This window comes from Delphinus delphis, chromosome 3 (genome assembly GCF_949987515.2).
Source record: "Delphinus delphis chromosome 3, mDelDel1.2, whole genome shotgun sequence".
Lineage (NCBI taxonomy): Eukaryota > Metazoa > Chordata > Mammalia > Artiodactyla > Delphinidae > Delphinus > Delphinus delphis.
In genome coordinates this window covers 146802903-146820669 of record NC_082685.1, presented here as the reverse complement: position 1 = coordinate 146820669, position 17767 = coordinate 146802903, and the positions used below count along the sequence as shown (strand labels likewise).

The 17767-nt window shown below is 46.2% G+C and overlaps 1 protein-coding gene across 1 annotated transcript in view; it reads left to right on the top strand.

The window, feature by feature from the left end:
* Positions 1–1730: 1730 nt before the first annotated feature.
* LOC132422483 (PDZ domain-containing protein 2-like) overlaps positions 1731–17767 on the top strand; it is a 168565-nt gene continuing 152528 nt past the window's right edge. The window contains exon 1 of the mRNA XM_069540531.1: positions 1731–1774. The gene's annotated coding sequence lies outside the window, so the exon portion shown is untranslated. The remainder of the gene's footprint in view (positions 1775–17767) is intronic.

Sequence of the window (17767 nt, the reverse complement as noted above, 5' to 3'; positions counted from 1 at the left end):
ATTCCTGCCCGTGTCTGTGTTTGCTGTTGTGCCAACCTGAATGAAGCAACTGGGGGTAATTTCAGGACTGGCGATTATGATAATTATTTACCACGTGCTCCGCTGGCTGCCTCCGAGAGTGGGTAGATGTCCAGGCCAGCCTGGACGTGGGTTGGCCCCTCCCAGATTCTAATTACCCTTTCCAGTGGCAATAATGGTCCCGAGAGCGGAAGCCTTCTTTCGCCTCTTCCTTTTTAATTAATTGCTTTGAATTCTACCAGATCTGTCTATTGCAGAGCTGCTGGATGCCCAGGAAGAGAACCATAGCTTAGAGACATAGGGGTGGACAGTAGGACTGGGACAAGAGTCTGGCATGAACCCCGAGGCGTGGGGGTGAGGGTGTGTGCCTGTGTGGCGCAGGGCTTCAGGCTGTGGGGAGATCTGTGCCCTTCAACCACAGGCGGTCCCCATACCTCTAGCTCCCCCTGCGAGCTCCAACCTGGATCCCTTTCCAAGCTAGGTGAAAATGTGTTTTGAGCAGAAGTTCCTTAATCGTTTGAGGTTTGGCACAGCGATGCTTTTCCTTTTCAACAAGTGTTCAAAGTGGGAAAAAGGAATAAAATACAATTGAAGTTTTGAAAAGCAACCTCTTCGCAGATCTCACTTCAACCCCCACCCCCCTCTCTGCCAGCCCCCATCCCTGCTCTAAGAAAAGCAAGCACTCTTTTCCTGTCTTCTTTGTATTCCCATTAATTTAAGACAGGAAGCCCTCAGAGGGTGTGATGTAAACAATTCGGCCTCGTGGGTCGGGCTTCCTCATCAGTTTGCAGCTGGAGATATGGCTACGCGGCCCAAGCCCATTCATGCCTCTCTGGGGGATGACTTGTTGACTGAACCACGCAGAAGACGGGAGGGGCGCGGGATCGGGAGAAGGTGTAAAGGAAATGCTTCAGTTGTGCAGTCACCGGCGCTTGTAATTCAACAGTGGTAAATTCGGTTTCTCCAGCAGAAGGAATCTGACTGCAGCCCTCTGGAAAGTCGTCTGATACCCCGCCCGGCGTGTGATGGTTGTGATTGTAGTTCGGGGCTCCCCGCCACCCCACCCTCAGTAAGAACCCGCGCAGCTGCTGATTATGAAACGGAGTGGTTATGAAATGAATTGAAGTCGGGGAGGTGGAGCTTCTCGCGGCGGCTGGAGGGAGAACTTCTGACCGGGCGAGGGTAGCTGGGTAGGGCGTCTTCTCCTCAAACCTGCTCCCAGTTACGGCTGGAAGCACCGCAGCAGTTGATACAAGCATAGGTGTCTGCGTCAGAAACCCCAAACTCCCTGAAACCTCTCCGGGGCGGTTTCCTTTTTCCCTGCGAGGGGAGTGACCGGGGAAGGGGTTCTGGAATGCCGTGAGTTTTGACAAGTGAGCAGGGAAGTGACGAGCCGAGCCGGGATTCCATTACAGTCTTTTCATAACCTCCCAACCGGGGCTGGAGGAGGGAGGAGGCGATCCTCCCACAGACCTGCAGCGCTCGCAGGCTAGCCGTAGGGACTCCTGCAGCAACCATGCTCCAGAAGGACCGTCGGGGGGCGCACCGGGGAGCCGTGTCCCAGGCCGGGCGCCCGCGCTGAGCAGCCCCGCCCGCGGCCAGCAGGTGATTAGACTCAGGCTCGGCCCCGGGGCGTGTGAGCCCAGCCCGGGAGGATTACCCGGGGCCAGCTGCTCCTGACCGAGCCTCCACCGAAGGCGTCGAGAGGAGAACCACCCCCCCGCCGCCCCCCCGGAAGGTGACTTCACAACTGGAGGTAGGAATCGGCTTAGCAAACAAAAAGCTCAGGCGTCCCCATCCGATCCGGGTTGGGGTGCGGATCGAGGCTGCATCCACAGATGTGGAAATTGAGCCGCAGCCTCCGAGAAACGCGGCAGCCAACTAACCCCCGCGGTATTGATCTCGCAGATGACTTGGGTGTCTTGTTTTTGGCTTGGGGGATTTGCGTGTTTAGAGACGGTTTGTGCTCCTTGGGAGGAGTAACCGACATGGAACTGGTTTGTCAATTACTAGACAGAAGGAGGCGCCCGGAGTGTGTGTGAGCGGCGGGGCGGGGAGCGCTGGGGGGTTGGGGGAACCAGGCACAAGTCCGGAGGGGCTCCAGAGCCACGCTTCTTACAGTCACCTCAGAGAAGAGGTGCTGAAGCCCAAGAAGGGAGAGGCGGTGTCCAGCATCCCAGGCAGCTGTTACACTGTCCTCATCCCCGCGCCCGCCTCTGTCTGTGACTAGCAGGGGATGAATCTGGGGTAGAGAAAAGCTGCGGCTTCTCCCAGCAGGAACTGTTTATGATCCCTCAAATGATCATAATCTCCTCTGGAGACAGATCTTGGCCCTAAACTACTAAACAGCCTGCTTGGACAACTCCCTCAACCCTGATTCACAAAATGTTTTGGTTGTAGTATCCACAAATCAAAGATTTTAAAGATGAAGGCTGTTCGCGGAAAGAATGACGTTTTCTGTCATGCCGCAATTCTCTAGTAAGCAGTTTGTAAACACTAGGAGTGAAATAAGTCAAATCTTGTCTCATGAGATGGGGGGTGGGTAAAGAGGAGGGACCTACAGCTGTCACCCTGGGAACCAATTCCTGCAGAACAGATTCCGTGTATGTAAATAGTAAACGCCTTTCATAAAAATAGGTCAGGCTGAGTTTCATATGGTCGGGGGGGGTGGCATAAACTCTAAATAATGTGGAAGTATCTTTAAATACACATAAAATATAGTACTTTCAGACTTCGCACTCCTATACTGTTCTGCAAGTCTAAATTCACTTTGCAAATGAACCGAAAAGTAAGGTACAAGGGGATCTCCCTACCGCCAAAAGTTCATCTGGCAGTCATATCCTCACTAACCTGTAGACAAACGTGGCACTCTTCTCTTACTGAGGTGTTAACAGGACCCACCCACAGTTAGTTGCCTTCAGGACTGCTAGTCAAACCCGTTGTCCCTCAGGTGCTGCCCTGGGGACCCGTGAGTACGGTGGGCTTTGGGAAACCAGGCCAGTGTCAGGTTCTAAAGGAAAGAAAAGAGTCCTCAGAGTGTGTCACACACAGAAGCAACAGAAATAGGATGTACCAGGGAAAGTGATGGGGAAACCAACGTGGACTCAGAGTCTCAGGCTTGCCCGTGAGCTTTCAGCCTTGATCTCTGTGAGCCAGCGCGGCTGGGCGTAATTGTCTGAGGAGATAGAGTCAATCTCTTCCTAATCGAGGGGGAAAGGAAGACAGCCGGCCTAAAGAGCAGTAAGGTGTTCCACAGCTGCCTATCTGTTTGCCTTCTCTCTTCCGTGAGTTGCCTGACACCACCCTTGGCGCAACTCCCTTTTTTTCTTTTCTTTTTTCTTTTTTTGCGGTACGCGGGCCTCTCACTGTCGTGGCCTCTCCCGTTTCGGAGCACAGGCTCCGGACGCACAGGCTCAGCAGCCATGGCTCACGGGCCCAGCCGCCCCGCGGCATGTGGGATCTTCCCGGACCGGGGCACGAACCCGTGTCCCCTGCACCGGCAGGCGGGCTCTCAACCACTGCGCCACCAGGGAAGCCCCGCAGCTCCCTTTAATCCTCTGTTCCTACTGATCTCCATAACTGCAGGCAGGTCACACTTAAGAATTGTTTCTTTGAAAGGAAAGAGTGGCCCCATTCCTGCCTGTTTCCCGGGCCATCGAGTTCTCATCTCCCCTGCTCTGCCAGGTGTTCAGCCTTTGCTGCCTTCGTCAACTCTTCTCCGTTTCCCAGAGAATGCGAGTACCTTTGCCGCCTTCTAGAAGCAGGTTCTCCTGATCTTTGCCTGGGTTTTCATTCTGGAATCTGATTCATTGCCTGAGCTTCCCTTCCTTCCTTATCAAAGCTATACATATACATAATTTTAAAGCCAGATAGTTCTACAAGACTTGTAACTAGAAAGAGCAGTCACTCGGCCCACCTCTCTCCAACCTCAACTCCTGTGCCCCAGAGGCAACTGCTTCAACTCTGTCCGTGTTTCTGAGTAGCAGGTGCGTCCTGGTCCTCCTGGTTCATCCCCCTCGCAGAGCCCTCTGGCTCCTTCGCTCTGGATTTGCTGCTCTTGGGGCCCGAGGCACAGCGTTATCCTGGAATCCCCTTTCATCGTCATACCAGGGATTCATTTTGCTCCTTCTCATGCGGCATCACCTGTTTTGTAGACCCTTATCTTCCTCTTTCTTTGTTTCTGATATCTTGCTGGTAAAACATCTTCTAGAAGTTCCTGAGAAGGGAGTACACGGGAGATAAACTTTTTGAGATCTTCCAAGTTTGACTGATAGTTTACTGGGGTATGAACTCTACATTGGAAATCCTTTTCTGAATTCCGAAAGCAGTGCTCTTCAAGGTTCAGTAATGCCGTTGAGATGTCTGTCATTCTAACTCCCGATGCTTTGAATATAATCATTTCCCCTTCTCTGAAAGAGTTTCCTGTCTTTGTACTGTCCTTTCTCTCTGTAATGAAATCTCATTATAATATACCTTGCTGTGAGTCTTTTTTCATCCATTTATTGGCTTTCATTGGACCTTCTTAATCTGGAAACTCATGTCCTTCAGTTCTAAACTATTTTCTGGAATATTAAAAAAATGATTTTTCTCCTTCTCTCCTGGAACACATATTAAGTTGAAAGGCGGCCCTCATAGATTGACTCTCTAATTTTCTTACTTTTTCTGTTATATTCTCTATCTCCTTTGAAACCAAATTCTACTTCCTGGGAAATTTCCTCATTTTCTCTTCCAACCCATACATTGAAGGTCCATGTCTGCCATCAAATTTCTAATTTCCAAGAGCTCTTTAAAAATCTCCAAAGTTTTCTTTTTATAACCTCCTGTTCTCATTTCACTGATGAAAGCCTTTCAATTTTCTGAGGATCTCAGTGGCAGTTTCTTAGAAGCTTCCCTCTACTCCCTGTTCTGTTTCTTTTCCTCTTAGTTTTTGTTTTGTTTTGTTTTTGTTTTTAAGTCTCTTACATGTTAAAGGCTTTCCTCAAATGTCTGATAATCTGGAACTGACTACTGAAAGGTTAACGAAGGTCTGCATATCTGGATGGGGCTGATACCCAGGAATAGGTCCACCTTACCAAGAAGAACACCTAGAACGGTGTTTCAGAATCTGGAACAATTCCTGGCACACAGTAAACTTTCCATTTAGATTTGCCAAGTAACTGAATGATGTAGGATCTTGCTAGGGCCCAGGTAGCAGTGATTATCAAGAGCTCCCCAGGTGAGGCACATGTGTGGCCGGCCCTGAGTACTTCTGCTGTAGAATTGTCCTGTTGAATGGTTTCATTGAAGGATTTCCACCTGTTGGTGGAAGGTCTTTACTTCTGCTGTAGAATTGTCCTGTTGAATGGTTTCATTGGAGGATTTCCAGCTGTTGGTGGAAGGTCTTTCCTCTCAAAGGAAACTGACCAGGGGAAGAGAAATCCCCATACCGAGGGGAACTGGTGACTGCCGCATTCTGTGAGCCAGACTCGGACCGAGACCAGGAGTCTAGCATTTGGTATGGAGACCTTCTCTGATTTCCCTGTGTTTAAAGCACACCCCTTGCCTCAGCTACACTTAGTGTCTCGGATTCCACAGTTGTTCTGATTCAACAGAGCAAACAGGTCTCAGAATTGTAGGCAGTCAGTTGGGAGCCAGGACTGAGAGAGGTGACCTGGGGTCTGACAGCTTCAGGCACGGTCTCCAGCCAGCCCTACTGCTCTCGGGCCCCTGACCCCTCAGTGCCTGGTGCCCCCAATTCCAGAAACCCTGGAACTCTGTGGCATGAGTCCCTGCCGGCTTCCAGGCTTCCCATCCTGCTGTGCTAGGTTTCAGCTTTCTTTTGTCTGTTAAGTCAATTACCATGGGTTAGACCACTTCCCAGCTTCCAAAAATTTTGTCGCGGTCATTGTTTCTTCTGTTCTCTTTGTCTTTGAGAGTTTAGTGAACCCGTCCCCCCATACTTTAAAAAATTCCTTTTCTCTCATTTCAGTCCATCACATTTACTGGTGAGTGACTCTCCCTCCTGCTCTCAGTTCTTTCTTCTGTATTTATACCCCTCTGCCGCAGGTGCCCACTTGGGACAGAATGCTAACAGGCCACGGTACACTGTCAGCTCAACAATAACCATTCTAAATGTCCAGACCCTGAACAGAGTGGTTCTTGGGCATTTATACCAGGTATGTTAGCATCTTCTCTGTCAGGTCAGTGACGCTTCTTCCTTGTAGGTGTGGAGTATCAGGCAGAGGCACTTCTCAGTGTGTTTGACGCTGTGGCTTATCAGAATTCTATCTGTGAGGATAACCGTGCGGCACGCGGACCCCTCTGAATATATTCATGTTCGTTTCCTTCTGTCCTCGCCGGAAGCCCATTGCAGGCTCAGTGGTCACATGGACCCAGCAGCATCCATTATCTGAGGCGATGAGTTCACTCCAATTGTGGTACCTCCTTTCCACACCCCAGAGACAAGTGTAGGAAAGAGTATGCGATCCAAGTCTGGGCAATGAGGTGTGAAGGAATGTCTCTTATAGAGCTTCTAGGGAAGGTTTGCTCATTACTAAGAAAAAGACACACACAAAAACAAATGAACCCTTTGCTTCCTTGGTACACTGCTGTCTAGAACGGCTGTAGGCATCTTGCCACCAGCCTTAGGATGAAACCAACATGCATGAGAGAGCAGATCCCAGAGAGGCGTCAAGAAGCACCATCTTTCTCTGCACTTCCCATCATGTGAGATGATTAATTTCCTCCTTGTTCAAGCTATTCTGAATCGGGGTTTGGTATCATTTGTTGCCAAACTGATACAGGTGGATGTCGATTTACACGGCGTCTCTTTTCCAAAAGGAGTGAAGGCAGACCGTGGGCTCACCTTAAGGAAGATCTGAGCTGCCCGATTCCTCATTCTGATTCCAAGCAGGATTCCTCTCTACTCTACTGATTTTCCAGGCAGATGAAAGTAATTCTGTCTTCCAACTTCAAAGGAAGGAATAACCAGTGAGACATTTTGAGGGGAAAAGAGGATTCCTTTGCTTTGGAGATAGCTAGCCGATCCCAGCGAGAGAACGTCTTGGGGCTGCCCCAGAAATGAACACCGTTCTTAAAATGAGGAGGCCATGAAGAAACCCCGTGCACTCCAGCCTGTGAAAAAGCCAAGCGCGTACCACTCACTCCCTCGGGGGTGGAGGCTGGCAGGTCTGTCTGGACACTTGGTATCATTTCCTCTGTCTTCCACCCTTTGTCTTTCGTGTATCCCAGACTTGGGGAAGCTTGGACGATGAAATAAACTCCGGAAGTGCTCAGTGGAATGCAGGAGAAAGTAGACGGACCGTTCCTGTTTTCTCCTGTCTGACTCAAGTGGCAACGACACACTGTCTTTATTTTTATGAACAGGAGGCCCTCCTGATCTCTTCCATTCCCAGTATAATGTCAGCCTAAGGGAAGCCTTTGATCGCGCTTAGCGTTATACCATCATTTTCCTGCTTGTGTCTGCATCTAAACCAAAACTGTAAGGACAGGCACTTCATATTGTAATGTAGCCAAGATTTATTGAGCACCTACTACTTGCACTGTTACAAGCTTTACACATATGAACTTATCCTCACAACAATCCTGTGTGGAAGGTACCACTATTATTATTATCCCTGTCTTACAATGGAGATCACTTGAGGCACACGGTATTTGGGAAATTGCTCAAGGTCGTCCAGCTTTTCAGTGGTGGAACAGAGATTCAGATGTCGGCAGTCTGGTTCTGGAGGCCATTCTGTGCTATATAGCATGTATGTTTCATGCTATATAATTCATCATTACAGCCTGAACACCCTTACACCATCTGTAGTATGCAATAGGGATTCAAACGTTACTGTGACTGAATAAACTCAAGGATTTTTCAGTCATTACTGACTTATTAATTTTAACGGCAACATGTTTCCCCATAAAGTTAAAGGACCATAATCTGTTTAACTATTTCCCCAGGACTGGACATGTAAGTCGTATGGCCTAAGGTATCTGAGACAGGGACCATCCTGAGAAATCTCAGACATGTGGTCCCTAATTGGGAGGTGACCAGGAGACATCTTTATTTATTTATTTTATTTATTTATTTTTTTTGCGGTATGCGATTCTCTCACTGTTGTGGCCTCTCCCGTTGCAGAGCACAGGCTCCGGACGCCCAGGCTCAGCGGCCATGGCTCACGGGCCCAGCCGCTCCGCGGCATGTGGGATCTTCCCGGACCGGGGCACGAACCCGTGTCCCCCGCATTGGCAGGCAGACTCTCAATCACTGCGCCACCAGGGAAGCCCCAGGAGACATCTTTTAACCCTCCTCTTCCTCCGCCCTCCCTCACGCATTACTCTCCCCACCCTCTGTCACCCCGAGGAGCAATCCTAACTCTCATCCCAGCTCCAGATTCCGTTACCATCATTGGTACCCTGCGTAAAAGCAGATGGCGTTACAAAGGCTTCAGTATTCCATACTGCTAGAACTTTCTCCGGGGGTCTCTGTTAAAGGTTGAGCGTTAGTTGGCAGGGAATTACCGTTTGAACTGTGGATCTCTGAAACGCCGCCTGCCAAGTGCCGTTTTCCAGGTGGTTTCTCATAACAGGTCGTTTTGCACTTTTGAATCCAGAGATAATATATCTGACTCTTTCATTTGTTTTTTAAGACTTTTGGCTGACCTCTGGGATTCTTGTTTTAATTGCCAACTGATAGAAAATATAAACGGAAAAATGTGCTCGCGTGCAAACTTTGGAGTTTGTTTTATCTTTGGAAATTGGGGGTGGGGTGAGGGAAGAGGATTAAGGAACATTTAGACAATTTTGTCTGGTGGGTTGTCTTCTTGACAGTTTCCCTTGTTAGGCCCTAAGTAAACAAACACACCGCGGATCATGTGAGCACCTTGTAGATGTTACTTGCAGTTTAAACAGTTTCTGTTTGTATAAATTAAATCATACCTGAGACATGTTAGAAGACCTTGATGTTTAAATTTAGAGTAGTCCTATGGTGAGATCCTTTGGTAAGATAAATAATCTTTTTTCCTAGATTTTTTCTAGGTTTTTTTCTTTTTTTACATTGGAGATGTGTTGGGGACAAGTCAAAAGACATATTTGTCCCGAATACATCTCCAGTGTCTATGCACGTATGCATACGTGTGTGTATGTGTGTTCTCCTTCCTCCCCTGACCCCTGCATTCATTCTCTGCCTTCCTCTGTACCAAGGGGCTTATATCTATGAACTACAACACCTGGACTCCATTGTCCTGTTTCTGGTTGGGTTCAGCAATGGGAGATGAAGGCAGGAGGAGAGGGTGTCGGGGTATTTATCCTCCTCGCTGCTGTCCCCTCAACCTTGCTGAGGTCCTGACAATGACTGATTTCTCTAAGCACTTACGGACAGCTCACTTTCATGGCTCCAGCATTTATGGACAGCTCACTTTCATGGCTCCAGCTCACACTGTTTCTCCCTTGCCCTTCAGACCTACAGGTAGTAGTGATAGTTTCCCAGCTGTTGCTAGTTTCTAGGTGCTTCCCTGTAAATAGTCCCCGTATAAATCTCTCTCTAGTTCAGCCCTTTTGAGTGTGTCTCCTGTTTCCTACTGGGAACCCTGGCTGACATAGTGTGTGTCCGTCTCTTTCTCATACAAAATCTTGATTGTCATGTCTGGCTCTAAAACGCCAGTTGCATTTACTGTAGCACATCTGAATTTGAATCGTATCTTGTCCTGTCCATGAGTTGTCATCTTATTCTTGTGTCTCTTCTGTCTTTTCTGTTAGATGGTGAGGGACAGGGGTGTGGATTATTCTGCCCTCTCCCTATAATGTCGAGTACAGTCTTCTACATACAGAGGTCACAACAATTGTCAACTCTTGAAGTAAGATAATAGCATACACATAGGAGGGCATGTATAATGTGGGTATAATATATCTGTGATTGTTGATTTTTTAAAATACCCTTTATTTGTATCTTTATCAGTTCATGTTTTTATGAAGTAAACAATGACCAGGTATCACTTATAGGCAACTTATTATGCTAGGTATTTACATTAATTTTTTTTCAGAGTTCTTAAAGATTCCTAAAGGGGGTTTCAGAAAGAGCTGAAATAACAATTTTCAAGCTAGAAGGAATCTCAGAATGTAATTTAGTTTCATCACTTTCAGGCGGAGCTTGGGCTCAGTGGTTCAGTGTTTTTTTCTGGGGCACAGGTAGTAGGTGGTCTGGATGACGCCAGAACTTGGTCCCCTGACTCTCTGCCCAGGGCTTCTCTCCCCATCTTCCTCCAGTCGGTCAACCTGCTCACTCATAGGTGCTCTCTGGTGAAACCAACCTCCATAAGGTACCCCTTAGAAAGCCTCTCTGCTGCCCCTTATTGCTTCCCTCTGTGTTGCAAATGCAAACCAGATCGTCATGCTCTGAGCTCATAAAAGGGCCTAATAGGATGCAGACGGTGGATTCTAACCCAGGCTCCAACCTTAGCCCCACGTGTAGACAGCTGGGGGAATACTTGGGCCAACCCGCAGCCACCCTTGGCCATCTCCCTACACCAACTTGAAGCTTTAAGCTTTGGAGCAGCATTTTACGAGGGGGTATGAGGGGCTGGGGCTGGGGTAGGTGAGTGAGTGGCAAGTCCTGTGGTTATTGCAGCCAAAGTCTCAGGCCTCATCTGTGGGGATGCGATCCCCAAGTCAGGCCCGGCTGCTTGCAGGGCCTTTCCTGTGGGGGGTTTGCCGATGGGCACTGCTCCTGCCATGGTGGCCCTTCCTGCATCCATTTAGCACAAGGACCAGAGTATAAGGTGTTCCCTACGAAATCAAAACCCTCTGACTCCGCTAAATCGCAGCTTAAAGTTGGTTTAAAATGGATACGAAAAAGCCTTTCCTTAATGGACGGAGAGAAAGCAGATTGGCCTAGGTCTGCGTGTGATAAGACGAATGTCGGTAATTAGGGTTTGTTTCTCCATATGTTACAGGTTTTCACATATGCAAGCCAGCTGGAAGCTGATAAATTGCTACAGCTCACCTGTAAGACTTAGGTTCGGGAAGATCAGGGAAAGAGAAGCAAGGGATGGTGTCTTTACTGAGTGCCTGCTCTTTGTCAGGCTTTGTCCTGGCAGCTTTAACTAAAAGATCTCACACCCAGATAGCTAAGTGTTATGCCCATTTTGTAGATTTGGAAACTGAGGCTCCCAAGGGCTGTGACCTTCCCAGAAGTACAGAGGTAGGGTGAGGTGATATATCAATCATCTCCTCAGTTCTGACTGTACAGATAAACCTGGTCAGTGAAGTAGTGACTTTCCAAACCCAGCTGGCCCACATCCTTGCTAAATGACTCTGGAGAAGGTTAGTTTCTCTGCCTTGGTTTCCTCAGCTGTAAAGTGGGGATCATGTGCATTGCTCCCTCATAGGTTGGTGGTAAGGATCAAAGCACTGAGTACGAAGTGTTCATCTCTGTGCCAGGCACATAAGCCCTTAATGAAATTTAGCTCCTGGACCCCTAGAGCTGGCTTTGTTGCTTCCCCTTTCTGGATGTCCTTTGTCAGCTATCATCTCTTAACTTCCCTGAGTCGTTTCCTCAGTCATAAAACGAGACTTGGGTTAAAGGTCAGTTTTCTGAATGGAGAAAAACCCAAGAAGAATGAGGCAAATCCCCATCTTTTTTTTTTCTTTTTTAGTATAGTTTCTAGTGCTTGTTATCATTGGTGGATTTGTTTTTTGGTTTGGTTGCTCTCTTCTTTCTTTTTTTTATTACTTAAAAAAAATTTTTTTAATAATTATTTTTTATCTTTAATTCACATTTATCTTTAATTCACATCCCCATCATTGGCCATTGATGATTGAACTCAGTCTCCAGCGCCTCTCCCTTCCCCAGAGGTCAAGGGGGTGGGATTGAAAGTTCCAACCTTCTAATCATGCCTTCAACACCCTCCCACCACCACCCCGCACCCCTGCAACCAGCCTCCGTCCTTAAGGACTTTCAAGAAGTCACCACATTATCATCGACTCAGATGTGATTGAAAGGGATTTGTTAAAAAGATACCTGTTTCACCTTTATTGCTCTGGAGCCATTTCAGGAGCGAACTAAGGAAAGATGCCCCTATGACTCTTACGTAGGGAATTCCAAGGGTTTTAGGAGTGCTATGCCAGGAACGGTGGGCAAAGACCAAATATTTATTTCTTTCTATAAATCACAATATCACAGTGTTGATATATAGTTATCATCATTATCATCCTCATTTTTTCCTCCTTCCTCACCCTTCTCCTCTGAACTAAAACTCAATGGCCGCAACAAGCACCCTGTACGGCTTGGAGCACTGCTCATTGTTCCTTTCCACGTAAGTCACTGAAATGGGTAATGGGTGGGAGCTCAGTTATGCTCCCAGGGTATTTAGGCCCTTCTTCGGAATGTTCCAGAAAATTCTCCCTCTCCTACATACAGACTTCTCTGGCTCCCATTGCTGTTGGGAATGCCTTTAGCAGTGCTAGAGCTTAGAGGGTGGGTCTCACCCCTTCAGAAGGTGGTGGTGGCATCTGGGAGGATTCATGACCACACAGCTGCCGGGGAGTCTCCCCGTTGCAGCTGCTCTCCTGCCACTCTTCAAGGCACCACACTGCAGCTGCATCAATTATCTTTCAAAGAAGAAGACAGACAGACAAGACAGAAAGTCAGCGTCCTCCCAGCCTGGCTGGTGTGGCACCTGTCCTGTGGGAGAAGCACCTGTTTCTGGGTCCTCTAGACCCAACCTTTCGGATTTCCCTGGCATCCCCCAACTCTACCCTGGGAAAGCCCACGTGTGATTCTGTACTACATTTCCATGGCTGCCCTGCTGAGGAAGAAAGGCAGATGGGGGCAGTGTGGGAAGTGAAGCTACCAGGATTTACCTCGTCAAGCCCAACTCAAATATAAGGCACGGTCCTGCCCCCCCAGTAAAAAAAAGATTATCACCAGAAATGAGGGAATGGCCTTATATTTAAGTCTTTACAAATTCTCTCATGCTGTGGAAGGATCTCACAATTATTTTGAACATCAAAGTGTTGTTTAGGGAACACACATTAGCCTGAAATGACCTTCGTCAGTGCTGGTTTTGGATGCTTTAGAGAGGTCAACGGAGGAAATCATATCTTAAAAAAAGGTTTAAAAAATCTAGTAATATTCCTGGGCATCTGACCTCACAGTAACAAGTGTTGGATTTCTTTGTAAACAAGACTTTTAAAGATCATTTAAAAATGGAACAAGGCAAGAACCTTATGCAAATAACTGACATGGAAGTAAAGGGGATACGTTTTGGAAAACTCAAAATGTAGCCATAATCACAGGCAGGGTGTAGAAAGGCCACTGAAGACTTTGAATAAATGTTTTCCTAATGTGTGAGAGTCAGGGATGGGAGGAAACGAGAAACATTTCTAAATTAGCATTAACTTATGCTGTTTACATAGTACTTGTGTATATGATATTCTTGCACATACATGTGTATTGCTACATCAATCACTTAAATAGCATATAGTAAATATTTAAAATGTTACGTTTTTAATATCTTAGATGGAATGTTTACATCTAATGATACAGTCTTTCATTTACATCATTCATATTTCTCTAACCCCCCTGCCCAGTTTTTTCAACTATGTTCTGATTGGGACAGTAGGTTGCTTGTATTTGGGCTCACTTCATGACCCCGCTGAGATGGCCTTTGTTCGCCTCTATAGGAAATGCAAATTAATGTCAAGAAGTATTTTTATAACACATGTTGTTGTCACCTTGAATTGTTGCTTCAGTAACTCCACTCTTGTTTCTTACTTGAACTTTCTTGGTTTGCAAGTGCCAAACCAAAATGAAATAAAATGAACAGGAACGCAGAGCATTAAATGGCTCAGATATATTTACCCTAAAATCAGTAAGCGATCTAACCTGAGCAAAGGGGTACCAACTTATATTTAGGGGTCCTTATAGCCTTATATCCACACATACGTGGTGTCTGGAATTGTTCTGAGCAGATTATGAGGAGTGTGGGCTGTGTGAAGCTAGAGCCCTTGACACGGTTGATAATGGTGTGAGCAGAGTCCTGTTCATGGAGAAGTCGTCTACTGAGAGCAGTCAGTCTTGGGCCGCCTGTCAACTTGTGGTTTTGGTGAAACAAACAAGAGAATTCTCCTCAGGAAATATCAGGAGGCTAGACCTCACTCCTCCGGCCCCTCTCCGTCCTCCACGTAGGAGTGTGGACAGGTGTCCTCCCCAAGAGCACCTGGCCAACAAGTGGAATCACAGCCCAATGGGGACATTTCCACTTGGAAAAACCACATCTCCAACAAGAAGCCACCTTACTGAAGAACTTTATCTTCTCGTGAGACATATTTTCCTAGAAAATGAACACAAGATGTGTTTAATCCCAATGTGTCAACGTGAACGGGCCTGTCATTGTCCCCTCGCTTCCCCAGAGCATGGCTTTCTACCCTTTTGAATGTTACAAAAATTGTGGACCATTTTAGTTGTTGAGAAACCATGCCTGCCCCCAAAACTTGCAATGTTGGTATTAGTCAGGATTCTCCAGAGAAAAAGAATGGAGAGGAGATATATGTGTATAGAGGGTGGGGGGGAAAGGGATTTGTTTTAAGAAATTGGTTCATACAACTGTAGGGGTTGGCAAATCAAAACTCTGTGGGGCAAGCCAGCAGGTTGGAAGTTCAGGCAGAGTTTCTGTGTTGCAGTCTTGAGGACAATTCCTTCTCCTTTGGGAAACCTCAGTCTCTTTTCTCTTACTGCCTTCAACTGATTGGATGAGGCCCACCACATTATGGAGCATAATCTTCACAAAAAGTCCACTGATTTAAATATTAATCACATCTTAAAAAATGCCCTAGGGCTTCCCTGGTGGCGCAGTGGTTGAGAGTCCGCCTGCCGATGCAGGGGACATGGGTTCGTGCCCCGGTCCGGGAAGATCCCGCATGCCGCGGAGCGGCTGGGCCCGTGAATCATGGCCACTGAGCCTGCGCGTCCGGAGCCTGTGCTCCGCAACGGGAGAGGCCACAACAGTGAGATGCCCGCGTACCACACACACACAAAAAAAACCCCTCACAGCAACATCTAGACTAGTGTTTGATTAAACATCTGGGCACCATAGCCCAGCCAAGTTGACACATAAAATTAAGCATCACAGTTGGGATTGATAACTGCTATCTGCCCTATTTATATTCTATATTTTGAAGTAAGAATAAGATGATATAGAAAAATCAAGAAAAAAATAACCTAGCAAGCATCCATATTCCTGCCACTCAGATTTAGTCGCCATTAGTGTTTTGCCATATTTGCTTTTAAGGTTTTTTCTTAAACAAAAAATTAGTCAAAACTTAAGTTCCCCCATCTCGTTACAGTACATCTCCTTCCAGGCTAACTTTTAGATGGTTAAATACTATATTTATAGATAAACACATGCATCTTTATGTGTGTTTTAATTGACATAAATGGTATCATATTGCATCTGGCTTTTTATACTCTTTTTTTTCTTTTTTGAGATCTGGCCACGTTAATGGAATCATACCTTTCAACTGACTTTTCAGTTTTAAGAAGATTCTCTACCTCTCCTATATTTTTTTTCCGGTAATTGCGGGTCTCTCACTGTTGTGGCCTCTCCCGCTGCGGAGCACAGGCTCCGGACGCGCAGGCTCAGCGGCCATGGCTCACGGGCCCAGCCGCTCCGCGGCATTTGGGATCTTCCCGGACCGGGGCACGAACCCATGTCCCCTGCATCGGCAGGCGGACTCTCAACCACTGCGCCACCAGGGAAGCCCTCCAGTAATTTTTTATATCTAGGTTTATTTTCTTTTGGCTTTCATGTGGAAAATATATAATTTGATCTTTACTTCATTCTACACAGAAAAACAAATTGAAGATGGATTAAAAATAAATTTCAAATGGAGCACAGTGATTAGCATGCCCTTGCACCACGTATATCGTATAGTCCTTAAAAATATGTACACTGGTTTCAGGGCTCTTTATCCCATTCTGATAATTTGTCTATTCCAGCATCAATATCACACTGTCTTAATTACTATAGCTTTCTAATGCGTTTTAATATCTGATAATGTAGTCCATCCTCTTTGTACTTCTTTTTCAAACTTTTTATTCTCAGACCTATGCTCTCCCATATAAATATTAAACTATTTTTCAAGTTTCCTAAAAATTCTTCTTGGGATCATTTTGGAATTTCACTGAAATTATTGATTGATTGGGCAATATTAACATCTTTAAAATGTTGCCTTTCTCTCTCTGTAAACAAGGTTTATTGTCCCATGAATCCAAATCTTCCTTTTTATCCTTCAATGAAGCTTTGTAATTTCTTACTAAAGTTGCTTTTTAGATTTATGCCTATCTAATTTATAGTTTGGCTTACTATGGAAGCCAATTTTTTCTTCTTATATTCTCTATTTGGTCACTGCTGGTATAAAGGAATGCTATTGATTTTGAATTTGGATTTTTGTTTCCAGCAATCTTGCAGTAACCTCCTATCGATTCTGATTGTTCAAAGGTTGGTCTTGATAATTAACTATTAAAAAAACTGACTGCAAGTCTTCACTACCATTTTGAATCATATACTAAAGTTCCCTGAGCATAATGTAGTCAAATAGCCTTGACTCTGGATTTGGGCTACGTGCCAGGGGACATAAAGATGAAAACAGACAGTGGGGCACCAGTTCTGGGTGGTGACCAGGTATGGCCTCAAATTCAGTTCTTATAAAATTTCAATGTACAGTATATGCAGCCTTTGAGACTATTGAATTCTTATGCCAGACTTCCCAGGTTCCTATATTGTCACATCTGAATGTCCTTGGAAGCTGTCTGTGCCTCAGGTTGCTTTAAAATGGACGTATTAGAAATAAACAAACAAACAAATAAATAAAATGGAGGTAATAGTAATATGTAATCATGGGGGTTGTGAGGTCTCAATGAGTAATTGCATGTCCCTGGCCCAGCTGAAGCTTTCAGTAACCGTTAACTATTACTATGAGACATCCTTGCTGCATTTTCTAACTTTAGGAGTTTTGGAATCTTTATGCTGTGTAGCATAAGATTGTTATTAGTTCAGACTTACTAGTGCTTTATCAGAAAGTAGACCCTTTCTCTTTCATCCTTTGTTTTAAAGTGCTGTGCTCTTTGTAATCACATCACTTCCAGTAAGATCATGCCTAGCGTAATGCAGATCAAAAGGCAAGTTGTTTCACAGAAATTTGCTTTACACACCTTGCGAAAAGGCCTATTTTTGTTAATGAGGATGTTATCTTGGGGCTCTAGCCCTAGTGTCCTCAGAGAGGGATAAACTAGAATCTAGAGATTTGAAGTGGTTTGCACTTGAATTTTTGAGATAGGGGAGAAAATACTATGACTGGTTCATAAGCTCAGCAAGCACCCCAGAACCTCACTCGTTCGCATTGCTTAGGTGGTAATGAGTCCAGGTGCCTGGGAGAGCGTCTCTGGGCCCCTTCTCCATTCGCTGGAAGTGCTGTCTGGCCCCCCACAATGGCCTTTGTTCTTGGTCCTGAGCAAAGAGCTGCATCCCTTCTCAGTGTCCCTTCTCAACCATCCTGGCTTCCTAGAATTCTGCTTTAAAGCCCTGTTCTTTTTCTGACCCTCAGAAGCACACGGACAATCTCGAGACCCTGAATGGCAGAGCTTGCTGTAAGGTTTCTAGGCCTCTAGTGGTGGCGCGGCCTTGGCTAATTTTGGAATTTGGTAGAAAATGACTAACCCTGTGTTTAAATATCTACTGTGGCACACCCCACTGTTGGCCGCCCG